Consider the following 26,786-nt stretch of genomic DNA (forward strand, 5'->3'; position numbering starts at 1 on the left):
TTTGCAGCAGATAGTGATCTCTTGTTATAATGTAATCCAGCAGTATCAGTTCAAATATCTGTTTGAACATAGTAATCATGAACCAAGGAAACAAAAACAAGTCTACTTTTCATGGCATTTTTTTATAAGCCATTGAGACATTTTTCACTGGTAAGCAAATAATAATAATTTGAGCTAATGTCAGCAATATATTCCCTTAATTATGTGTAGGGAATCCATTTTTTGAATAAAAATACTATCTACTGTAGGAAAATCTGTTGACTTATTTAGACTTCCTTCCTCATTTGTAAAAGTTGGGTTTTAAGGACCTGGAAAAGTTTACTATTCATAAACTCACAAGGCGAAATAGCCGTCGCTACATTGTCCCTTTAGGGTTTTCCCCCTAATGTGTGTGTTTGTGTGCGCATGTGCATGTGTGCAGACATTGGAGTTGCCACAAGTGCGCTAAAGCCTCCCTTTTGTTTCTTAGTTGTTCCATTTGGTCTACAACTCTGCTAGCACTCACCAACTGAGTGCAATATTCAAGGGTGAGAGACTCTTAAATGTTATATTTTTCGGGGGGAGATAATGGTTTAAAGGACCCGCTATATATTATGATTGTGCTGCAAAACAACAACAAAAAGTTAGAAGAGCATCTATGGTGGTTTTAATGAACAAAAACAAAATCTGCCATGCTTCCACAAGGATAATTTCTAGACAGAAAGAGAGGTGAAAATCTCCTGCCAGACCTGTTTCCTAAACAGCTTTTAGTAAGTCAGATCCATCTTGTTCCATGGTTATTCCAAAGATATGTCCCAGAAACAGATGTAGATGGAAAGCTGGTGTTAAAAAAATAATAATAGCAAAGCTGCTTTCATCATTCCCTTAGCTGCTTTCATCATTCCCTTCAGCTAATTGAATATTTGACAATATGCTATTCAGCGGTTGCCCTTCTAAATCTAATCTCTTAATATCAATAGATGTATCAATAAAGACAAACATTAAAAATTAAAAGCTAAATTTCTAAATTTAACCAAGATATTTTTTTCCATGAGGAAAAACAATTAAGATTTTTGGGAAAAGTTGACTGAAAGGGATTTATAGTGTTTTCCCTTTTTTCAACGTGAGTTACATTGGCATGAGCATGAAAGATTTGATGAAGTTCTATACTTTGTGTTAGTATGTACAGTTACACTGCTGAAATCTCCGTGGGTTGAAAAACAAGGGAGCAATTCACCAGGGTCCTTAAACCCCCTCCAATCAGTGCAGGCCCCATTAAAACAAATGGGAACTGTACTAGAGCACAATAGTATTTCCTTTCACATCCTCTGAGGATCTGTGCAACATTGGAATGAATGAAAGTGGTGCTGGAGAATGGTAGCACTCTTTCACCACTCTCATTCATTTTGGAGGGGTGGAGGTTGCTCAGCAGAACTTCCCAAAGGTTTCTACCTAAATTATATTCATTTCTTCTGTTTTGACAGTTGAGCTATCTTTCTACAATCTTGTATTCCTAAATGTCACTAACACTTCAGCCTTTTTTGTTTGTTATAGATCTTCAGCGGAAGACATGGTGCGCCATCTCTGAACATAACTGTTATGGTGGGATTTATGTTCACTGGGGGTGGTAGCAGTGGGTATTACGGAGTAATACTACTGTTATTTGGCTTCAGATGTTTTACTATAAGAATTAATTGAATTTTTGAATTAAAAAAGAATCCAAAGATTTAAAAAGTTGACTTATTTTCAACACTGATATTCTTACAAATAAAACCGCTATGTGTGTATTAGAATGCAATCTATGCCTATATGAGTCTTTATTTAAAAAAAAACCAATTATTTGCCCTATATTTGATTATAATATTTATTTATTATTTCCTAAATTTATATCCCACCCTTGCTTCCAAAGGAGCCAGTGAAAACAGAGGTTTAATTATAAAGCTCAGCTCTAAATCTAAACCACCCAAATTAGTTTTGAAAGATTTATTTGAAGTGAAAAATAGAAGAGCATTCCAAGGAATGGTTTAGACCACATACTCAGCTTCTTGCATTCATTCTTCTGGACCTAAAGCTAAATAAATAAATAAATAAATAAATAAATAAATAAATGGAAAGGAGAAGATCCACATTGAGCAGCAACATATTTCAAGGTCCTCAAAAACCACAACAATGTAACATCTCATGCAATTTACTACACATTTAGAAAAGTTTGGACCCATGGAAGACACAGCAGGGGTCAAGTGAAATTACTGTCTACCTAGAATGACCCAATGGAAATGCATAACAGACTCGGAGAGGCCCTTGAAGCAAGGCCTAGCACTACTTAAGTATTGTGTAGGGTCAGTCTCACGATGTGAGAACTACAAATCTGGAAGCAAAAATCTTCCCAACTTATTAATTCAATACTTTGCACTACCCTGACATTGCCATAATCAGGATACAGCAGGTACATATTCCCATGGTCTTGTCTCCTAGGCTGATTGCTCCCAAAACAAGAAAAGACTTTGCCCCCATTTGTTGTGTGGATCGGAGAGACAGAAGGAATATTCAGTTTGGTACAAGTCTTTCTACAACACTTGAGTTACGCTTGGCTTGTGAATGCCAGTGTTTTGAGTGTGTGAAGATACAACAATTGAATCAACACTTTACATATAAAGTTAAAGTACTGAATGGATGTCTGCCTGCAAGACTGAATCCCATGGGTTCTGACTGCTCAGTTTGTGTTCAGTAACCAATACACTTGTTATGGGATGTATTTGCCTTTCAGTGCATGTTTCCATTGAGCCATGTTGGGGCCCTTTCGAAGACTTTGCTATGTCTATGTTAATAATTCTCTCAGTGTCTGAAAATCAAACTGAGCATGTTTTGAAAAAGTATGAAGACACCCACTGCAATAAACAAATACAATATGCAACGCTATAACTTCACCAAGTTGCACTGTTTAGATTTAAGGAAGATGAATGTGTTAATCAGGTAGGTGTTTGCCGTCTCTGTAACCAAGGAGATAAATTGTGATCAAATATAAAGAAGATTAATTTGGAAGGCCCCTTTAAAGCATTTTATAGAAAATGGCATTCTTAATTACCTAATCAGCTATAAGGGAAATTGTAAAATTAGGTAGAAGATTAAAAATCTGCCTGATCTCAAACTATCCATGTATGTCCTGGTTTCTCACAGTGGTCTTGCTTAACAGCAAAGCGGGATTCAGTCAGAAAGCAAAAAGCAAAACATGATTTGGGGCAGCACTGTGGGCAACTACAGCACTTCTCACTAACGGGGAAACAGGTGTCTAAATTACTTGCTGGTTTCTCTAGCTGACATTATGAACACAAGTCAATCTTCTGTTAATATATATTTGATGCCCACTTTTTTCCACACAGTGGGCTGGATCTAGACTACCTATGACCCACAGGATACTTTGCTGATTCTTTTTTTTTTAATGATATTTATTGAAAAAAAGAATTTTTTTTTAAATTACAAGGAAAAAAGACGAAAAAAGAAAACCATCATTTTCAAATTCTCCACTTTCATTACCTTCTTTCCATGACCTCCTCCTCCTCCCATCTCTAGTATCTTAATTAATAATTATCACAGCAAATCCTGTTCTGTGTGTGTTTGCGGAGCGAGCAAGACAGTGTGGAGGCAGTCCACTTAAATCTTGAAAAGGTATCATGGGTAGACTCCAAAGTAGGTCTGCTGTTATTTGTGATAAATTTAAATCAAAGTTTAAAATAATTTTACATATCCATGGTTAGAAATATGAATATTGTTGTATTAATTTTATTTATTTAACTATTTATTTAATAAAAGTTACGCACCACTTGACTGTAAAGCAGTCTACCAAAATAGTCACATTTGTAATGTTGCAAAATTTGTATGTAATATTACTAATATATTTACTCATAGTACACTCATAATGTGCAACATTGGTAGGATAATTCATAGTTTTAATTATTGGCTTAAGCAAACGTTTTAGCAATTTCAAAGAGCAAATACAATGGATTGTATCCAACACTGCAGTTCTGTTCAGGCTACAGGCACAATGGAACTTCCTCTTTGTCTTGCTCTTTGTTTGTGACACCACCACCACCCCACACCAACAAAATCTGTTCCACAGAATTGGGAGACCCTTCAAAGCAGATTTTGTGGGCACACAAGAAAGGGTGACAAGAGGAAGGTCCCATTTCATGAGCAGAAATTTGTACAGTGTTGGATGCAACCATTGACCACAAATAATAGTGAAAGGCATTTAAATGGCAATGCCCCTCCATTTCATAATTGCCTTATGTTATTTTGAGGGAATAACCATAAACAAACTTGCTTCTCCTGTGCTGAGATCATCATCTGGCACTATTTTATAGGTGACCCAACCGTCTTAAGCAGCAGGAATGCTTGGCCAATGTCTTCCTTGATGCCATTTCAGTGACCCCCTGTAATAGTTGTCTGTAGTCTGTAGATCCATTGCACTTTGTTTCTAATACAATCCCTTTGTCTAGACACCTAATATTCACAACTATTCTGTGGTCAGGTCAAAATGAGACAGCAGTAGCCAATAATGAAATACAGGTGCTTTGTTTTTTATGTTTTTTTTAAAAAAAATATGTTTTATTAATTTTACAATATTGCTCCAGTAGAAGCCTCATTATAACAATACCAATTTTATCCAAGTAATACAATTATTAATGCTAATTATTCAAATGTCAAATTATACAATTTAATCAAACTGGCCTCCCCACATGCTAGATTTGATGGCTTCATTCTACATTTTTTCTGCGTTCCAAAGTCTTAATAATTTCCATTCCATTTCATTCAGATACAATAATTCCATATATAACAGCTACAATCTTCTGATTTCATTTGTGTTGGTATATTAGGTAATTTATAAAGTTTCAAGCGAGGAACTCTAACTGTAGTCCTTATTCTTTCCTCCATGTGACCATTTCCCCCCATGATGTTTTCCCATCCATATATGATGTTATATCCTTCATTCCTACAACTGTTGGTGGTTTCCTTCATGCCTCAGGAGAGGCGGTTATCTCACAATTTCCAAAAGTTACTGCGCTTTGTCCTGTGATTTGGCTTCTAGTAAACAAGCCATTTTTGCCATTTTTCCAGCCTAGTAGAACGGTCTGAATCCAGACTGCAGATAGTTAATCCAAAAGCTTCTATTCCTGCAGCTGGTAGACTCCTTTCCACCCTGCCACTGATTTATGGCCAATTGTCCTCATCTTGAACACATTCCTTTGTGGATAAACACATTCCTTTGTGGATAATGGAGGTTATGGAGGGCTTTGCTCTGTATTTTCAAAACGTAGCATCCCCTCTTCCCTCTCCGTTCCTTTCTATCATACATGCATTTCCAGTTTTGTTAACTTCCATATTTATATCCCAATTTCTTCCATCCTCACTTGTATAGCTACTTTCTTAATAAAACTTGCATTCCGGGGAGGGTTGCCATATCATAAATGTAGAGAAAAACTTTAATATAAGGAAATTGTGGGCTCCCCTCGCCCCCATCATCTCTTTCACCAAATGAAATCCCCTCTCAATCCAAACCTTTTAAATCCTTGTAGCTGGGTTGTTTTTGTAGTTTCTTATCTCATCATCTCTAGCATGAGCCTGTAGTTTAATACAATTAAAAAACCCCAATTAGCAGGATAACCTGTGCTTCCAGAAACGGGATTGGGGGGTCATGGCAGCCAGAGTGCTCCATGCACCCAGTGCCTTTGCCTGCCCTCGCATTCCATGGGGAAATGAGTGCCAGACTGCCAGGCAAACAGTGGGTGAGAGCCAGGTTCCTCTTCCAACTGAAGAGGAATGCAGAAAATGCAATTTCTCCCATCATTTTCTGATTATCTCCATCTGTCTCTCTCCACAGTGTTGGGAGAGGCATCCCTCCCCTGGCACACAGGAAACAGGAAGTGAAATACACTTGATCTGTGGCATGGTTAGAATTCAGGCATGGATTCATAGATCCCCTGCAGCCTACTCCCATTTCTAATCTCTTGGCAAAAAGGAATCGTATAACAATACTTGTGTAATTTATTTTCAAAGACTTTGAGTTTTCATCTAGAACAAGGGTAGCACCTGGACAGAAAGGCTAGAGCTATACTGGAACTAGGAGTAGAGGAATGAAAGAAGAGTTAACTAGACAGATGAAGGTGTGTATGGCAGCAAATGGTGGATACCAGCTTCTGGGTCCTGATTTCTGGAAGCTGCCAATATCTTACCAAACTTTGCCTGCAAACATGAAATCTGGATACTTGTCACATTGTTAAAGTCTCAGAATGCCATATCCTCCAATGAATGTGAAATTCAGTGTCTCTACAATGGTCCAAACTGGAAGCAATTATCAAAGTGGGCAAGGTGACTATGACAACTTACCTTTGCAAATTTCCGGGGCTGATATAACTAGTTGTTTTTGTATGTGTTACCACAACTGCTGTGTTTCTCATGCTTAAGAAAACAGGGATATACTTCAGATTTCAAAGTGTATAGAAGAAATTGATTGTATGTTCGAAAAGGAAAGTCATAAAGTGACATAATACAAAGTTTATATGATGGGGCCGCATGGCTGCATGTGCATGTTTTCTAGGCACATCCTCCTCTCAACATAAAATGGGTGGGATCATCAAATCCTAAAGAAGAAGAGGGACTTCGCAGTCCCAGTCAACATCTGAGAGAGTTATATATCCGATACACGCTGGAAATTATGGGAAACAGCTTCATTCAACCTCACACATAAGCTACAAAAACTCCCCATAGGATCACTTATTCTAGGCCAGGCATTCCCAAGCTGTGACCCTCAAACCATCAGGGGGGCACAAGCTTCATTCAGGTAGCCCACGGCATGTCTGTAAAATTACAGTTAAAAACCATACAGCACCTACCACAATGCATTACAATTGCTACAGCAGGCAGAAGCATTGTTAAGCAGTGCACCAAGACCCCCAGCAATTTTCAAGTGCTCTGTGGGGAGGGAGGAACTTGGGGAGCTAATATTGGGCTTTAGGAGTGTCAATGTGTTAACATAGCATAGTAATGCCCTCTCCTGGTAGATATGCCCCAATGTTTACATGTATAGAGTGTCTTTCTGGAAAACCATCGCCCTTTCCTTAGTTAAAGGTAAAGGGACCCCTGACCATTAGGTCCAGTCACGGACGGCTCTGGGGTTGCGGCGCTCATCTCGCTTTACTGGCCGAGGGAGCCGGCGTACAGCTTCCGGGTCATGTGGCCAGCATGACTAAGCCGCTTCTGGCAAACCAAAGCAGCGCACGGAAACGCCGTTTACCTTCCCGTCGGAGTGGTACCTGTTTATGTACTTGCACTGCATGCTTTAGAACTGCTAGGTTGGCAGGAGCAGGGACCGAGCAATAGGAGCTCACCCCGTCGGGGGATTCAAACCGCCAACCTTCTGATCGGCAAGCCCTAGGCTCTGTGGTTTAACCCACAGCGCCATCTGGTGATAAAAAGGGGCACACAATCCAATCAAAATCCAGCCCTCTTAAGTCCCACTTATTTAAATGAGGTTAGATCATATACCTAAAAGAAATGAAAACCCCCGAAATCATTAGAGTGTCCCTGGATCACTGTTTGCTTTGGCAGGATTTTGCTCTTTGTTTATTTTTTTTTTTATATAAAATTTTTTATTGGTTTTACAAGAGTTTTTATAACAAACAAACATAAAAGAAAAACAGACAAACAAACAAATATACTTTCAAAATGTCTTTTCATAAACTTCTTTCCTCGGACTTCCCCATACCTCCCCTTTCTGCATCCTCATGTCCAAATTTTATAGCAACTTATACATGTTTTTTCCGATCTTAATTCATCATAGTCCTTTCTTAATCTAGTCTTATATTACTGCAACCCTTTCTCTCTGTAAAATCTCGACATTCTAAACTTCATCAAGTTTATAATAGTTCTTAAGATAAATCTTAAATTTCTTCCAGTCTTCTTCCGCAGTCTCCTTTCCCTGGTCACGAATTCTGCTCGTCATTTCCGCCAATGTCATATAGTCAATCACTTTCATCTGCCATTCTTCCAAGGTGGGTAAATCTTGTGTCTTCCAATACTTTGCGATCAATATTCTTGCTGCTGTTGTTGCATACATGAAAAAAGTTCTATCCTTTTTTGGCACCAGTTGGCCGACAATGCCCAAGAGAAAGGCCTCTGGTTTCTTAAGGAAGGTATATTTAAATACCTTTTTCATTTCATTATATATCATCTCCCAGAAAACCTTAATCTTCGGGCATGTCCACCAAAGATGATAAAAATTACCTTCAGTTTCCTTACATTTCCAACATTTGTTATCAGGCAAATGGTAAATTTTTGCTAGCTTAACTGGAGTCATGTACCACCTATAGACCATTTTCATCACGTTTTCCTTTAAAGCACTACATGCCGTAAATTTAATACCAGTGTTCCACAACCTTTCCCAGTCAGCGGACATAATATTATGACCAATGTCCTGTGCCCACTTAATCATAACTGATTTAACTGTTTCGTCTTGTGTATTCCATTTCAACAGCAAGTTATACATTCTTGACAAATTCTTAGTATTGGGTTCTAGCAATTCTGTCTCAAGTTTTGATTTTTCCACCTGGAAGCCAATTTTCCTGTCTTGTTTAAAAACCTCCATTATTTGATAATAGTGGAGCCAATCTTGTACTTTGGGTTTTAATTTTTCATGGCTCTTTAATTTCAGTTTCTCTCCATCCTGTTCTAAGATCTCACAATACTTTGGCCATCCGACCTCCATATTAACTTTCTTGTGGGCCTTAGCCTCTAAGGGTGACAACCATCTAGGGGTTTTGTTTTCCAACAGATCTTTATATCTCATCCAAACATTAAACAACGCTTTCCTTACAATATGATTTTTAAAGGCACTATGCACTTTGATTTTGTCATACCATAGATATGCATGCCAGCCAAATGCATTATTGAAACCTTCTAAGTCCAAGATATCTGTATTCTCGAGGAGCATCCATTCTTTCAGCCAGCAAAATGCTGCTGCTTCATAGTACAATTTTAAGTCCGGCAGGGCAAATCCCCCTCTTTCTTTTGCATCTGTTAAAATTTTATATTTTATTCTGGGCTTTTTGCCCTGCCAGACAAATTTCGCAATATCTTTCTGCCACCTCTTGAAACAGTCCATCTTGTCAATAATCTGCAAAGTTTGAAATAAGAATAACATTCTAGGCAATACATTCATCTTAATCACTGCAATTCGGCCTAACATTGACAATCTCAGATTTGACCATATTTCTAAGTCTTTTTTAATTTCTGACCAACATTTTTCATAATTGTCCTTATACAGATTCAAATTTTTAGATGTTAAATTAACCCCTAGATATTTCACCTTCTTAACCACCGTCAGACCTGTCTCTTCTTGAAACTTATTCTTTTCCATATCTGTTAGGTTTTTCCCTAAGACTTTAGTTTTTTGTTTATTCAATTTAAATCCAGCCACCTGTCCAAATTGTTGGATTATTTCCAACACTCTTTTTGTACTAGTGTTTGGCTCCTGCAAGGTCAAAACAAGGTCATCTGCGAACGCTCTTAACTTATAGTGTTTGGTTCCGACCTTTACACCTTTAACCTGCTGGTCGTCTCTAATCATGTTCAGCAGCACCTCCAGGACCAAAATAAAAAGCAATGGGGAAATTGGGCACCCCTGTCGTGTTCCTTTTTCTATCTTAAGTTCCTCAGTTATTACATTATTTACAATCAACTTAGCTTTTTGTTCAGAATATATTGCACCCATACCATTCTCAAATCCTTGTCCTACCCCCATCCCATGAAGATTCTTTTTCATAAAACTCCACGAAATATTGTCAAAGGCTTTCTCCGCATCCACAAATATCAAAACTGCTTTAGTATTTATGTTCACCTCTAATTTTTCCAAAATGTCTATTATATTCCTAACATTGTCTGAGAGGTGTCTTTTTGGGAGAAAGCCTGCTTGGTCTCGATTTTGCTCTTTGTTTAGATGCTTCATGGTGGGACCCAGTTGATGCCCTCTGATCCAACAAATGCCATTGCTAACAGAAAACAAGAGAGACTTTTTGCAAATTATTTCTGCACCAAGCCTCCAGCCTGGTCTAGAAGAGCCCTCAGCTCCCTGGAGGCAATTTTCAGCTACTGCTGGGGGCTGCAGGGGGCATAGGAATCAGCAGGAATCGCCACTTCTCTTTTCATCAAATGGAGGCATCCACTGAATAAAAGCACTTCCATGAGTGCAAGGGCACTAACTGAATCCCACCCCTTGTAAAAACTTTTTCTTAAAAAAATAATGACTTCTCTATCATAACAGATACTGCAAGTCAAAATTGTACTTAGTTGCTTTTTCTGATGTTGAAATGCTTGCCAGCAAAGCATAGATGGCTAAATATGTTTTCCACCCATTTTCCTTGTCATCTGTGAGCAGAAGAAAGTAGAAGATACACACAAACAGTGTCCCACTTGTGCCACCTCATCACTGCAAGACAGTTCTGTTCACAGTTTTTGAAATGGTTCATTATTGCTTTCATCAGTCAAGGTCTTAGATTCAAAACAGGAATGGGGAACCTGTGGGCAGCCTTCCATATGGGGAATAATAATAATAATAATAATAATAATAATAATAATAATAATAGCTGGATAACAACTCTCCTCTTCCCTGATTGCCATGCTATCTGCGGATGACGGGCATTGGAGTCCAGAAATGTCTGAAGGGACACAGGTTGCCCATTCCTGATTTAAAAGCTTACGTTTTCATTTGCTTAAAACCTATTGTACACAAATATAGCACAAAATATTTGCGTACAACCTTTATTTTAAAACATACCTGCACAGCAGTTTCCTGTATTTTCCATTGTTGCAAGCCTGGAAATGCACACTGAAAAAATGCTTTTCCCCAAACCAAAAGTATGTCTCTGAGCAGTGCCATGTTGATTACTGGCAATGTATCAAAGCACCTGAAACCCCAAGAAGCAATGCTTCCTAAGCGCAATAGTTAGGAATTGTGTATTTTAAATTGGGTAAATAACTATGAGTTCATAGAATCACTTTTATCCTAATACAAGGATCTGCGGCATATGAACAGGTCCATCATGCATTTTGCAAGCCTGATTTCAACGTTTTCTGAAGGGGTCATGGATGGTAAAATACTAGGACTTGAAGATCTCATATGCCAAAATTTGGTGTTGTTTTTATTATTGGGTGGAGGGAATCTAGAGTTATATCCCAAGCTTGAATGACTGACATGTCATTAGCACAACTGATGCCCCCTCTGTACCCTCAGTTCCCTGCACCCCTTGAAACATTAAAGGAGGGAAGCTCTAGTTGCACAATAATATTATTCCCCAAATTGAAGGTTTTCCCTCTCTCACAGCTGTCCCTGTGTCATCCAAAGCTGCTCAGAAGAGGCCGTAACCTCCCTGAAAGTGGGGTGTTGTTGTTTTTTCTCCAAATGGCAGCAGCAGGGAGGAGGGGAGGGGAAAGATCAGTTGTGTACCTGGTCTTCTGCAGCCTTTGGGAACAACCCATAGTCTTTTGAGGATTGAGAGTGGGCCTTCAGATTAAGTGATGGGGCTACTACAGATGTAACTGCCCCCTGGTAAATTGCACTTCAATTCATTTCAGTAATCTTTTGAATGTTTCAGGCTTCTCTCTGTACATCATACGGCTAATTAATCCAAACTAAACATCATCTACACAAGCCCCTTGAATTGTTTCAACACTTATTGGCTGTTTAAAGATGATAAAAGAAGAGTGTGTAACAGGTTAGGGAAATTAGCAACCATATATACTGAGGATCACAACACAGTGTCCCTAGAGGGCAAGGGAGAAGGCCTTATTCCTAATTCAGGATAAAGGATGGTCAAAAATCCGTTTAAAAATATAGCTAGGGCATTTTCAAAATACAAAGGCAATAACAAAGTAAAATGTTATTGATTCCATCTCCAGACCACAGTCCTATAACACATTAAAATATTTCAAACAATAAAAACTACAGAATCTACAGTTCCTGATGGAAAATTAATTTCACTGCAAGCTCCGACATTGTGAAGTGTTTCAGAGTGCAGTGATGCGAAAAACTAACTTGGCTGATTTCAGAGGAATTGACCCAATATTCCTTGGCAGTTTACATTCAGTGCCATGGATCAGTCTAAGACAGCCTCAAAGATGAAACAAAAAACAAAAAAAGCTAGCCGTTTCCCCTTGAGGAAAACACTTGGCAGTATGGTTGAGACTACTGAAATTTAACCTACCATACATATCAGAGTCTATTCTTTCCAAGCCTTTGAAGATTTCCTTTGAGTAGGCTGGAGTAGCGTTCTATCTTCCTTTTTGTTCTTTAGATCCTGGGACTTTGCATAACATACACAAATAAAACTCGTCCGTCAAATTAAGCTGCATTTGTAGCATTTTGCTGCCTAGGCTATATAGTTCATTCTCTTCATGTTTGAAATAAAAAACTTTCAAGAACATACGTTTTTGAAAGAAATAAAGAACATTCTGAGGAACTAACCCAATAGGTTTCCTTCAGCTACTACTACCCCACCTCACAGATCTGAGCACAGAAAGTAATCCACATATCATGAATGACATCAAACCATTTTCAGTGAGAATGAAATCAATTTCAGTTAGGTTATTATTTTCATTCTACAATTGGAGCTAAATGTATTTAGATCAGAGTCTTCTAAAGAGATATTAGAAACTGGAGAGGGAGCTATGTTTAGCTGCCCTGAGCATTGTCACACCAGATGAAAGAAGCACTTAAGGATGTCTGTTGTCTTCTGGACATTTGGAAAGATTACAACCAGTGGCCTAGTTTCAAAGCACCTTCAAGACAAATAATAATATATTCTAAACCTATGTCTTAGTTACATGAAATATAACTTGCTAGGTTCTCTCATTTGTTTTGCAGCCCCTTGCTGTATAGTTTCCATTCTGATTCAAAGGCTATATTAAATGCTAACAGTCCAGGCCTTACATGTCTATTTGGCAGTAAGACCCTTTGAGTTCAATGTGGGTATAGGATTGCAATCCCCAAAGCAGTCTTTACTCTGGCCAGACAGTGATGGATGGCATAGCTACCACTGCATCTGCAGGCCCATTCCTCACACAAGCCAGGACATAAGGTGGGAGGGGCAAATAGTCATCAAGAGGCAGCAATGGGGTCAAATCCAGATCCAGTGGATCCTGGGCCAATGGGAATGCCACCCACCCACATTTTCAGAGAGTGGAGCAGGGTGCTCTGCACTAGAGAAGTGGCATTGGCATCACTATGTGGGTGAAGACTGGTAGTCCTTTTATGGGCTGGACAGAAAGAGACCTCTGCCCCACCTAGAATGACCACTCTGAGCCTGGCAGGTCAGGTGCTTGGATTGCAGCTGAAGTTCTCAGCATTTTTGTTCCATCTTGTCCCTTTTGATTCACAACTTGGCTTTCCGCTGAGTTGAAGTTTGTCCTTCCTTTGGCTCTCTGACAAAATGTCCCTTTACACTGACTGTGGCATTTGGATGATCTCCCTTAATTCTTTTCCCAATAGAGTTGATTTGCCAACTCCACCCCATATGAGACATTTTTGGCATGGCTAAAAGCCGTTTTCAAGTTCCACAAAGTGATCAGTACTACTTAGCTGACACAGAGCCCAAGACGTCTGAATGATATAAATCAAAACAGACAGGAAGATAGGGTTGCTGCATTTTAGCCCCTTGAAGGAAAATGTGCAAGGAGGAATTCAATATTGCCAGATGGAGCACTATTCTGGGGGTACTCTTGACACCCCCACAACTAATTTGGGGGCATGGGGGGAGGAGAGGGAGTCCAGCCCTTGAATAGGCTTCCAGTGATGAGACCTATTAGTTGAATCCCACATGCACACACCCTAATAACCCCTAAAAGACATTTCAATGTCTAATATAGTGAGGAAATGTGGGTTTTTTATGGCAACTTTTCCACATTTACTTCATTTCTTGGTTTGGCAGAGTGAACGGGAAGGTCATGCAAATCTTAGTTCTTCTTGCCAAACCTATTAGCTCTCTATTCTAAAGTGAGCACTAAATTCTTCGATAATGTATTTGCAAAATACTAAAGTAGGCTACGACTTTTCCCTCCACGGTGAGAACTCTTCCTTATTTGGTCATCACATTTAATATCTCAGTCTTGTATTGGAATCTGACACATTAGTTGATCAAATGTGATTGATTTCATGTCAGTCTAATAAAGTATAAGCTCTTACTCCTTCTATTCATTAGCGTAGGTAAACTCCTGCCAAACACCACTACAGCCTTTCCTTCTTGACAGCTTGCTGAACTAAGAGGTATCATGTGATGCCATTTTCCTCTCAAGAGATGATTTCACTTCTTAGTATTATACTTCATTATCTCTTCAATTACATTATCCTCCCTGGTATACATTGTGGACTTTAAGTACCCTATGTAAGTGAATTGTTAATACCATCTTGCCAGGAAAATAATTATTGACCCACTTCAGCAAAGTTCAATTTTGGAATGTTAAAAAAAGAAATGCATCTAAGTGCACAGGCAATAAAGCTGTGTTTGATTTAAAAGTAAATGTTTAAACTTTGTTCAGTTACATCTTTCAATAGGATCCTATTGGCAATCCTACACTACTCGGTTAACACTAACTGGAAGAATTTTAATTCAGTGAATTACAAAATAGGTAATAGGGTATAATTTTGGAGCAGGCTTCAAAGTAGTGTCAAGTTTTTAGATTAAAAAAAAAAGGAAAACAAATTCATATATATGACAGCCTGTGCTTCAGATGTTTAGTTCTATTTCAATGTGGATATCCTTAGTGGTTGTTTGGTTTTACAGAACGAGATTATACAGTTCTAGTGTACAGTTCTAGGACTGACTGACTGACTGGATTGGTCCCCTGCTGGACTGAGAACCAGCTCAGTGTTGCATTGATGGCTCTGGTTGGGAGATTAAAAATTATAGTCTTACAACCATATACATGGGCACTGGTTTTTTTAACACAGTTAAGAGAGGGTTGCTTCAGTTCTGATCCCTTGCAAGTACTATCAAATAGGATATAATCTACTGTTTAGTGATAAACCATATACACATACTTGCAGCCTATTTTTATGTGACTAGATCTAGGATTGGGGCTTACATGTTGTGAGACTTTTCAGGGACCAGGATGACTCAAGTATTCAATTGTGTTAGGGTGTTTGACTTCTCGCCTAGAGAATGATAATATCAACTTCACTGCTTCTGCAGCAAAGCATCTGCACGAGAGTTGACTATAAAACATATAGGTGATTCAAGTTAATAAATTCAAGAACTGCAACTGTAATTGCTAGACTATTAACATTAATACCCGCACTAATTACTGGCATTAGTCTAGTAATTATGTTAAGGAAAAACATTCACAATAAATGTTAATTTATGGTTGTGTAAAACCTGCCCATTTATTTCCACAGAGTTTCTCGGATTATGCCTCTATGCTATTGATACATGGAAAGTTCAGAGGGCATCTACAGTTGCCAATGTGAATTCTGATAGACAGTCAGACTTTGTTAATCTGCCCCCCCCCCATTCTGCTTAGTTTGCACAAGAATCTGTCCATGCAGTCTCCATTTTATCCTCATTACAGGAAGGAAATTGACAGAGTTAGGGCTTAGCAACACTTAACTTCCCTTTGCTCTGTCTAGACATGGTCTGCACTTTAACGCTCCGTGTCTGGAACTTTCCACATGAAAACCTGCCCTTTAATGCTCAATCGGAGCAAATCGGGTTCTCCCTTAAAGAGGGCAAGTATTGCAGTGAGATCTGGAAAACCGACGCCCTGTGTTGTGGGTGGGTATGATTGGTCAGCCACAATACCCAATTGATAGGTCCCTCGAAGCTGGGTGCAATCTGGCCAATGGGACGCAGTCCAAACGGTAGGTCAAGGGACCTATTTATGCCCATGCACGTGACCCAGAGCTTCCTCTTTTGGTGCATGCATTCGGAACACCCGCCACTCTCTGGGTGGCGGAGATAGCCTGTTCCTGGCTTTCCGCTTATCCAGGTGTTCACCCTTGGCTGACCTATGCAGGAACCCTGGGTCAGCACTACCTGCATGACAGGGAGCTAGTCAAACCAGAGCCTATGCAACCATTCACTTTCTGTAATCAATAAAGTTGTGGCCTAAATTCTGCCAAAAACCAAACCAAAATTTGAGTCAAGTGTGAATTTATTTAGGGGGGAGGTTTCTGGGTCTGAACACGCAAAAAGTAATCCATGGAAAACCCGAATTGACGTTTGTTCGGATTGAGTGCTAAACAGTGGGCTTTCGTGGGGGGCAAAATAACAATAACAACACTTGGACATGGAGCTTTTCAACACAGACCTGTACCTGGAAAAAGCAGGGTGAAAGCAAAGTGTGGACACTACATCCTTAGACAGAAGGAAGGTTTGGCATGATTGGTAGCAGGTCAACAGTATTGATGTCAGACCTTGCCAATTGTTATGGGTAGGAAACCTTTTTCAGCCTGAGGGCCACATCTCCTTCTGGGCAGCCATCTGGGGGCCACATGTCAGCAGTGGGTCTGGGCCAGAGGCAAAAGCAGGAAGGGCACCAAATGTAACATTAACATTTGTACGAGAGGCTAGATTCTTTGCACTCACACATTCCTCCCTATTCTACTCCCAGATAAGCAAGATCTGGAATCAGCAAGCATTATAAGAGTTTAAGGAGATACTGATGCCAGGCAAAAACCTTCAAGCAAAGCAGGGCTGGTGAGAGGTTTGGCTCAGGAGAGTATGAGGCCTGTGGAGAGTCCCAGAGGGCCAGACAGAAAAGTCTGGGGGGACCACATCTGGCTCCTAAACCTAAGATTCCCCATCCCTGTGGCTATCTTTGTGTGTTATCTATGTGGAGATTACGGGGAGCAGTGCTGCCCGACCTACCATGTGGCAACAGTCACCTCAAATATACAGTATGCAAATGAGCACCTATATGTGGCCTGGGGAGAGGAAGTGTGACTAGTCAGGACTTGTGACATGGGGAAAGTCCTGATAAGGAGCCCCCCTAATTTGTTATGATATCTGAATGTAGGCCTGGCCCACCCATGAGACAAGGTGAGGCTACTGCCTCAGGCAGCAGGATCCACAGGGCAGCAGATTCAAATGTAGATCTTGATTTATGTACAGTAGATTTTCACTCACCCCTTCTTCCTTAGTTAGGTGGGGGAAACCATTTTGTGGTTCATCTCAGGTGCCAAAAAGCCTTCATCTGGCCTTGTCTGAATGCATCTCTCTTCAAACATAAAGGCTTTCATTTCAGCAAGTGGCTTAAATAGCTGTAGAAGATTTGTTCAACCAATAAGTGGTTTGCGAAAGAATGTACAGCTTGACTCTGTTCTAGCCTTGGAAATGAGCCCACAGAAGTAAATCACTTTCCAAAATGTTTACCAGCCTGCTGAGAACTGGCTGATGAGAACCAGAGATACACATTCATTGAATTCACTGTGACCTCCACACCATCCCTACCAGGCCGCAAGCTCAGCAGGAGTCCACAAGACGTTGTGTGGGATCTGACAACTTCCAAAAATGAACCCTCAATAGTTATAGCCAAGTCTTACAAAAGTCCACAGATAGCGGCAACAGTGAGAAGCAGTTGGTCTAATCTAGCAAAATCTACCTCCTTGGACTGGTGAAAAGGGCACATCTATCCTGCCAAGTCACATGATAACATATATGGCCTAAGGTTGCACCAGGGCAACTGACACTGACAGAGCGATGGGGAACCTGCTGCTCACCAGATGTTGCTGGACTCCCTTTAGCTCCAGCCACCATATCCAAAGGGCTGGGATGATAGTTCAACAACATCTGGAGAGCTGCAGGTTCACCATCCCAGCTCTAAGGTGATGCTACTGCATTTAACTCCCATTAATAGGTCTTCGTTGTCACGCTGGCCACGTGACCCGGAAGTGTCCCCGGACAGCGCTGGCCCCCGGCCAATAAATGTGAGATGGGCGCACAAACCCCACAGTCTGTCAAGACTGGCCCGTTCGGGCAGGGGTACCTTTACCTTTACCTAATAGGTCTTCGGAGATACATTACTATCCAACATACGGTGGTAATAGTTACTGTGCCACTGAGACAGCTGGGTTTGGTTGTGATGCCAGCACAATAAAAGTGCAGCTACTATGGACCCCATTCCTTTTATGCCTTATTTGCTGGTGCAATAATTCATGCAGATTGGGCTATGATGAAGAAACACAACATTGATCAGGCAAGAAGATGAGTGCCCTTGAATCTGAGTATTGCACTGGCAAGGACTAATTCCTTTCCAACAAAGCTATTGTTGTCTTTTATTTCATTTTGTCACATATACATAATTTTACATTTTGGTTGCCTTTTATCTTCAGACATAACTAACACCACTCTGTTTATTTGTGTGCATGATCCCCACATTCGGAATAAAATAAATTGTAGAAAGAGCCAACCAGTATCCATGAAAGATGTGTTTCTACTAATTGGGTTCATTTGGACTTTCTACAGTCTACTGAGAAAACTTAATTGATAATTAACAACACTTTCAGTTTCATTGACTTGTGGGATTCTTAAAAAACATGAAAATCTGAGCTCTCAGCATCTGGCGTTAGAAGGTGAAGAAAAGTGAATACAATTAAACAGAGAAAATCTTGATTGGCTATATTAAAGCTTGCTATGTGGCACACAGATTAATGAAATCTGTTACAGGAAGATTTCTTTTAATGGCCAAATTAGAATCTAAGTACCAAATATATTAATTCTCACAGCCCTTCAGTGCAGCACTTTATGTTCCTAACTAGCAGAAAGCAAAGGGGAGTGACTGGTGCCAACTATAGTGGCAGGCTAGAATCATCACTTGGCCCTGAATTACGATTTCCAGCTGCACATTTCTGGATCTGCTGGCAACAAATCATAAACCTACTATATAAACAACCAGAGAAACATTTATTATTTGGTATTTGTCCCGTCACCACCACAAAAGTGCTCTCCCCTGTTACTTCGCCCCAGATGCAGGCATTTTTCTTTTAGAGAGAGAGAGAGATTTTCACTTTTCTACATATCAAATTAAACATTTTTACAAACTTTGAAACATTCAATGACTTCTCTTCTTCTCCTTCCATGGTTCATATTACATATCATAGTTTCCTGCATATTTTACTATAACCATTCAAATCAATCTTCCATTTTTATATCAATCAAATATTATTTACTCTGTTGAATTTATTTTAAGGCATTTTTGTTTTAAAAATATTTGCAAATGTTTCGATTGCCCCCAACCTACTTTTTCCAGCAAGAAAGCTAAACACAATACTAGTCTACTTGCTCTCCAGTGTAAATGAAAAACAGTAGTAGATGTGAAAACAACAACATTCTAATTGCTATGGTTGCTATTACCAGTAAATTGGATGTTCACAATGGGCTCAGTTGTGCAAGGATAGACAACATGGTGCTGTTCAACTGTTGGTGGAGTTCAACTCCCATCATCTCTGACCATTGGGCAAGTTGGCTTGGGCATTTGGGAATTGTAGTCCAGCAAATATCTGGAGGGACCATGTTGGCCAACCAAGGCACAGGGGTTTGCAGGGCTCCCGAACAGTTATTATGACTTATCCTTGGTGCCTTATTAATGACCATCAATCATAAAGAAGGAGCTGCAGGAAGTGCAGTGTCAGGTGACTTCCTTCTGGTGACAGAAAGAGCAGAAGGAACTCTCAGTTCTACACAGGACTGGATCCTAATATTGCTGCACAAGGCACTTGCTTGCACAAATAGGGGGTTGCTGGTTTTTCCTCAGGCAGCAACACACCCCATCTTGAATCTCTCCAGAATCTTCCCAGCCCTCTGGCATGATGCTGGGGGGTTATATAAGGCCTCCAGAATCAGAAAAAGTATACTTCTGAACACCAGTAACTGGAAATTGCAGCTGGGAAGTGCTGTTGCTTTTTTGCTTCCTGAGGGCATTTGTTGGCCACTGTGAGAACTAGGTGGCTCTTTGGCCTGATCCAGAAGGCTCTTTCTATGTTCAGCATGAAGAAATGTCTACAACGTTTTTCTCAAATTCAGGGGTCTTTGAATGCCATCCATAATTTTTAGGACTGTTGGGGACAGGTGGTGTTTTACCATGTTCAGACAGAAATGCTTAATAATAAATAAGTTTAGATTGAAGACATCTTATAGGCCTTCTACATAACTGATGTGGAGGCTTCTAGTAATATTTAAAAGAGGGGAAAGTATTGTTTCGGTGGGGGGGGAGGGAAAGCAGCCAACCTTTCTGCAGTACTGCATGTTATAATCTGAAACAAGGAAGTGAGTGTGCATATAAAGTACTTTTATGTAAAAAAATCTCAATGCACACATAAGAGAGGGAACATATATAGTGCTCAGCATAAATGTAACATTCATATGCATTCTCCATCCTCTTTTTTAATGGAAATTGGGAAATAAATTCAAACCGCACGTTCATTTTAAATTCTAGAGTCTTTGCCTGGAGAGTTTGCCCTGACTTTAGAATGGGTTACATTTCATAATACTTTTTACTAAGGTCATATTTTGCAAACACTGAAATCTGTAGCTGACACTGTGTGTGGATGTGTGAAGCGATCGTTAATGAGAGCTTAAAAGGACAGGCCCTTCAATCACCAAACCTGGTATTCTGTAAGAGTCTCAAATGCCTGTGTAACCCTAAATTGTTGCCTTGCTATTAATTTTTCAATCTGCAGATCGCATGATAGCACAGAGAGAAGAAAATGTTTCCAAGAAACCACTTGTTCTCAAGAAGGCAAAATAGCATTCAGGCTGATTACAGACACTGGAGCTGAACAGGGATGAGAGATGTAAATCCATTAGCAAGGCACTACTTGCCTTCATTTCTGTTTAATATTTCTTTAAGCTATAAAATTGCATTATGTTAATGTAACATACAGTCCAAGTGATAAAAGTAGCTAATGTGATTACCTCTTGCTGTGCTATAAACCTTTCAGTAAAGACAGCATTCAACTGTTTCTTATGATGGTGCTGTTATGAGCAGCGGATTACATGTTGACAGCCCTTTCTGGATGTCAGAACATGCCTAAATGAGACCAGATCTACCTGGGCACTGGGATAAAGCACGAGAGACAATCCTTTCTTGTATAGCATTAATTTCATAAGCTAGGCCCAGGGGACCATGCACTCCTCTCCACACAAAAGCAGAAGTGAAGGCAGCAGTTTAGCAATGAGATAATGGACGATTTAAACAGGCCTGGCATGAAATATGTGAAGAATCTTGCCGATGGACAGCCAGCCCAGAAGCACTCGGGCAAGGAAGAATGGTGATGGCCAAAGAGAGAGAAAAGGTAAGAAGCCCTCCCCTGCAATCGTGGCAGGCCTCTCGCCACCACCCAATGTCATGAGTCACTTTGCACCAACCAGCACCCTTGTCCTGGGGGGCTTGCTTGTATCTCACCATCACACAGAGTTGCTGCTTTACCACAGTTGACTGTAAACAAGCATTGCACTGGTTCACACATCATCATCATCATCATCATTTTTAATTTGTATATCATCTTTCTATCTTACAATACCCAAGGCGGTTTAAAAGCTGAAGAAACAAAAATTGTACATCTTATAACAATCTAATGCAATACAAAAATGTGATAATAAAACAAACTTTAAATAGGCAACCTATATCAAAAAGTAACATTCAACAATCATTAGAATAGTATAAAATAATATCAACATATAAAAGTTAAAAGGGACACGGGTAGCGCTGTGGGTTAAACCACAGAGACTAGGACTTGCCGATTGGAAGGTCATCGGTTCGAATCCCCACAACGGGGTGAGCTCCCGTTGCTCGGTCCCAGGTCCTGCCAACCTAGCAGTTCAAAAGCACTCCAAAAAGTGCAAGTAGATAAATAGGTACCACTCCGGCGGGAAGGTAAACGGCTTTTCCGTGCGCTGCTCTGGTTCACCAGAAGCGGCTTAGTCATGCTGGGCACATGACCCGGAAGTTGTACGCCGGCTCCCTCAGCCAGTAAAGCGTGATGAGCGCCGCAACCCCAGAGTCGGTCACAACTGGACCTAATGGTCAGGGGTTCCTTTACCTTTACCTTATAAAAGTTAAACAGAAATCCACTCAACAGTTTCAATAAATAATATTATTTTAAAGCAGAGACATCACCTTGCCAACAAAGGTCCATATAGTTAAAGCCATGGTTTTCCCAGTAGTGATGTATGGAAGTGAGAGCTGGACCATAAAGAAGGCTGTTCGCCGAAGAATTGATGCTTTTGAATTATGGTGCTGGAGGCAGTGGCGTAGGGTGGGGGGTGCAGGGGGGGCTGGCCGCACCAGGCGCAACATCTGGGGGTTAGGGTTAGGGGGCGCAAATCCACAGGTTAGGGGGCGCAAATCCATGGGTTAGGGGGCTCAAATCCATGGGTTAGGGGGCGCAAATTACTTGCCTTGCCCCGGGTGCTGACAACCCACGCTACGCCACTGGCTGGAGGAGACTCTTGAGAGTCACACGGACTGCAAGAAGATCAAATGCATCCATTCTTAAGGAAATTAGCCCTGAGTGCTCACTGGAAGGACAGATCGTGGCCACCTCATGAGAAGAGAAGACTCCCTGGAAAAGACCCTGATATTGGGAAAGATAAACTCTGGTTTATCATGATGTGCAAATGCAGGCCTTGTTTCAAAGTTCACTCAAATTTGGTGAAACACAAAGTGCAGAGGAAGGAGGCTGGAAGTCCTGAGTGGTCCAGAAGAACCAACAAGGATTTGATCCATCTGTTTCATTTCCCGGCACAGGTCATCCAACAGGATAACCAAGGCTGCTTCTGGGTCAAAAACCCTGTGAGGATACAGACTAGAAATTATCCAAATAATCGCTTTCACCCAAGGATCCCTAATGCTGGATCTTCACACATGCTCAACCACCTTGCTTAAATGGCACCTTTGGGACAGGATGGAAATTATGTTAAGCTGGCAGCACCAAGATAGGACTTCTTACCATAGACGTCTTAATAGAGAGGCCTTACCACAGGGGCTACCAGATGTAAAGTCCAAAGTCTCTATCCAAATCATCTTCAACCACACACAAAAACCGAAATAAAATACCTTCATTTCATCCAACCTGAACATTCCAGCATCTTTCAGAAAGCAAGGATTTCCCACATTTGGAAAAACTAGCATGCATAAAGAAATTAGAGGAAATTGGAGCTCTCAACCCCTGTTTTATGGACACAGATTAGAGACAAAGATTAGAAATAACTGGTCCTTTATGAGACAGACAGATTAGCTTCTTTCCTTGTTCCTGCTTTCCTGACCAAGTACACACACACTAAATGGAGCCCTCTTGGCATATAAAATGCACAAGATGCACAGCTCAGATAGTCTCAGATGTTGCCATTTGGGAGAGATCTGACATAAGAACACAAGAAGAACCAACGGTTGCTCCAGTTCAGCATCCTATTCTCACAGTGGCCAAAAGCTGATGCCTTTGGGAAGCCTGCAGGCTGCAAAGTCCAATAACATTACCTTTTTAAAGAAACATACTTTTGTGTGGCTGTGTAAATGGGAATATAATATTCTGTGGGCTAGATCAAAAGAAACACCCACAGAAGTCAGCAGGAAGTTGCCCCATCAAAGCTTCTCCTGAGGGTTGAGAGACCTTGCAGAATGTGGTCGACTGTGGTGCAGGTGGCAGAGAGGGAAGGGGGACTGGAAATCAGGGGAAGGAATCTTCCATGGGATGCCCCACAGGCCCTCTGAATCCTCTCACTGCCCTCAGGAGAGGCTTTCCAGGGACCTAGAAAGCTGTTGGGGGAGATTAGGGGAGGAAAGTTCCCTTTAGTCCACCCCTTCCATGGGCATTTCTCTGGATCCAACTCTATAAACTCACAATTTACAATATACAAGCCTGATTCTATAATGGAACGGGGAAATCCCAACCTTTTCTACATATGGTGCAGTGGTTAGAGTGCTGGACTAGGTTCTGGGTTCAAATCCCCGCTCAGCCATGGAGCTCGCGACCTTAGTCCAGTCACAATATCTCAGCTTAATTTACCTCACAGGGTTGTTGTGGGGATTAAATGAGGACGGGGAGAACCATGTATGCCACCTTGAGCTTTGTGGAGAAAATAGTGGGATGTAAATGCAATAAATAATAAATTAAAACTGCAAGTTGCATGAGCAGTCAAAAAGCTGTTTTGCATAGCGTGTGTGTTTATATATACACACAAACACATATATATCCACACACACACACATATATATGTGCCCCACAAGACAACATCTGAATCAGCCCATAGCACTCATTTTCTCTGCAATTCTTTGCTCTGTGCTTTGTATACATTGAAGACACCCCAACTGGGATATAGGATATATGGTAATGTTTTTGGACTTGGCAGGTGGAGGAGTGCTAATTTAATTATGCCTCTGGTTGAATCAGGGTGATTGCTAACAATTCCAAACCTTGAGCATTTTGCTGCTTTCTTCTCCCCTCACTCCTGTAAACACTCTGAGGTTATATTTTTCAGTAGTGCCATAGACTGCTCTATTGAGTTGCCATGGCAATGCAAGTTTTCACTTACAGTTACCTTCACTCTCGAGCCCTCTACAGCTGTCTCGCATTGCCGTATTACATGCACACAGTCTGCTTTCAGACTCTCACATTCAGCTCAACTAAGTTAGCATTTGTTAGCATTCTGTCAACAGGGACCAGAGGTTTGTGAGACTCTGCTAATGGCAGCGCCAAGTACGTGCGTGTTTTGGAAAAAAAGACGACGTTGCTAATAAAAGTGCAGAAACTCCGCTTTGCATGGTGTAAATTTCTTACAAACGAAAGAGAAGGCTGTTTTTTGATCCCTGAAGAGTGACCACTCTCACAAAATGGGAAGATTAACAGCTTATGGTTCCTGGTGGAGAAGGCAGAGGCTTCTGTGCCAGTGCTGACAAAGCAGCAGTAATTTGTCCTTCTCCTGCAGTGCTTGCTACAGTCACTCTGGCATCCAGTCAAAGCTGCTTTGATTTATTTCAAAAGTGGAGTGGCATTGTTTATAGTGGCATCCAAACTGGTGGCAGGGGTGTGTGTGTGTGTGTGTGTGTTTGCGATTCTTTCACCTGTCCCTAAACACGATGATTTGGAAATGGGATGAATGGAGAGCTATCAGATCTACTTCCATGAGCGCGTTTCTGGAAACACTTTCTGGAGCACTTTTCTCCAAGGAGGAGCTATGAGTGACCAGGTGTTAGTTTCTGACACACTTCCAGACCTCATTTAGGGACACCTCTTTAGGACCTCTTTAGGGGCACTGCCTTCTCATGTCATCCACCACACTCAACCCCCTTCCCCACCTCATTTGAATTACCTGCAATAGCGAAAGGGTCAAGAGCAGGGATGCCTGAATCTATCAATATTGATTTCTCTCCAGTCTTAAGCTCAGTTCTCCACATTAGTTTGGAATGGTTTTTGTTTTTAAATTCATCAGCATCATAGTGTTCATTTCTCTTAATATACACACATCTTTATGAATTTTTCCCTAATAAACTTTTTTTTAAAAGCAATTTAATGTAATGGTTTTTTGTAATTTCACTGATAACTGCATTTTAATGCACACATTAACCTAGTATATGCATTTTTGAACATATTATTTAGTTTAAGCAGTGCACTGCAAAATTTGGAGAAATTTGAAGGAGGACTATGTTTTTCAGAACGTGTGAGTTGGGTGTGTTCACCTTTAAATGCAAACTGAACCAAATGCCTCCTTTAGCCCTAACTAAGAGGGCGGATAGTCAACTGGAAAGCTACAAGCACCTTGCCCACATTCTCAGTCCTCAGAAGGTGAAACTAATTGCATGACACTAGACTAGACACCTCCAATGGGCATGTCTCAACTTGTGCTGCTGTGTCAAAATCTGTCCTCCAATTTCTCAAAAGTTTGGATCCCCTGACAAAGTGGCTTCTATTGTTCTGCCTTATCCTCAGAGCACTTGAGAATTTATTTAGAATTTCAGTGGGTTGGAGTTGAGGTTACTTTAGTTTTATGAGGTGGTGCTCTCTCTCTCTCTCTCTCTCTCTCTCTCTCTCTCTCTCTCTCTCTTTTCCCTCTCTCTGTGTTTTGCTTTCCAGTAAACATTACTCCAGCATTCTGCAGCCTCCCTATCTGCCTGCGCTTCCTGATCTGGAAGTGAAGAGAAACACATAGGCTTTTCCTTATGACATCTTCCCTGAAGTGCAGGCATCCAGGAAGGCTGCAAAGTGAGATAAAGGACATTCACAAACACTTTCACAAAAAGTAAAGAACATTCACAAACACTCCTTGACCACATCAAAGGTAACGTACATGCAACAAAATCCCTCCACCTCATTCATTATAATCTCATTTGCATTTTCTCTCCTTTGATAATTTTCAAATGCAATTTGTCCTCTAACTGACGGAGAACTGTATTAAATAAATAAATAAGGAAGGAAGGAAGGAAGGAAGGAAGGAAGGAAGGAAGGAAGGAGACATTTTTGGCACTAGACAACTCTAGTCTCAGGAATCCAAACCCACACAAAGGTGAGCAACTTCACCCTTAAACCGCTTCGCAAATTTGTTGGAGTTGACATCGGAGGGCACCAGACTCCCACAAGCAGCGGTAGATGTTAACGAAGCTTGAACCCCTTGGGATAACTATGCAAGAATGCAATGGACTAGCTTCTTTGCCACCCTCACCAACACACAGCAGCCATGGTTATATGCTCTAAAAATGCTGTTGTCTTCATGATGGATTATGTGGTAGCTGAGCTCTAGTCATCCAGCCTGTTTCATTGTCCATGAAAGCAG

Source organism: Podarcis vaucheri, assembly GCF_965113315.1.
Source record: "Podarcis vaucheri genome assembly, chromosome: 1".
Classification (NCBI taxonomy): Eukaryota; Metazoa; Chordata; class Lepidosauria; order Squamata; family Lacertidae; genus Podarcis; species Podarcis vaucheri.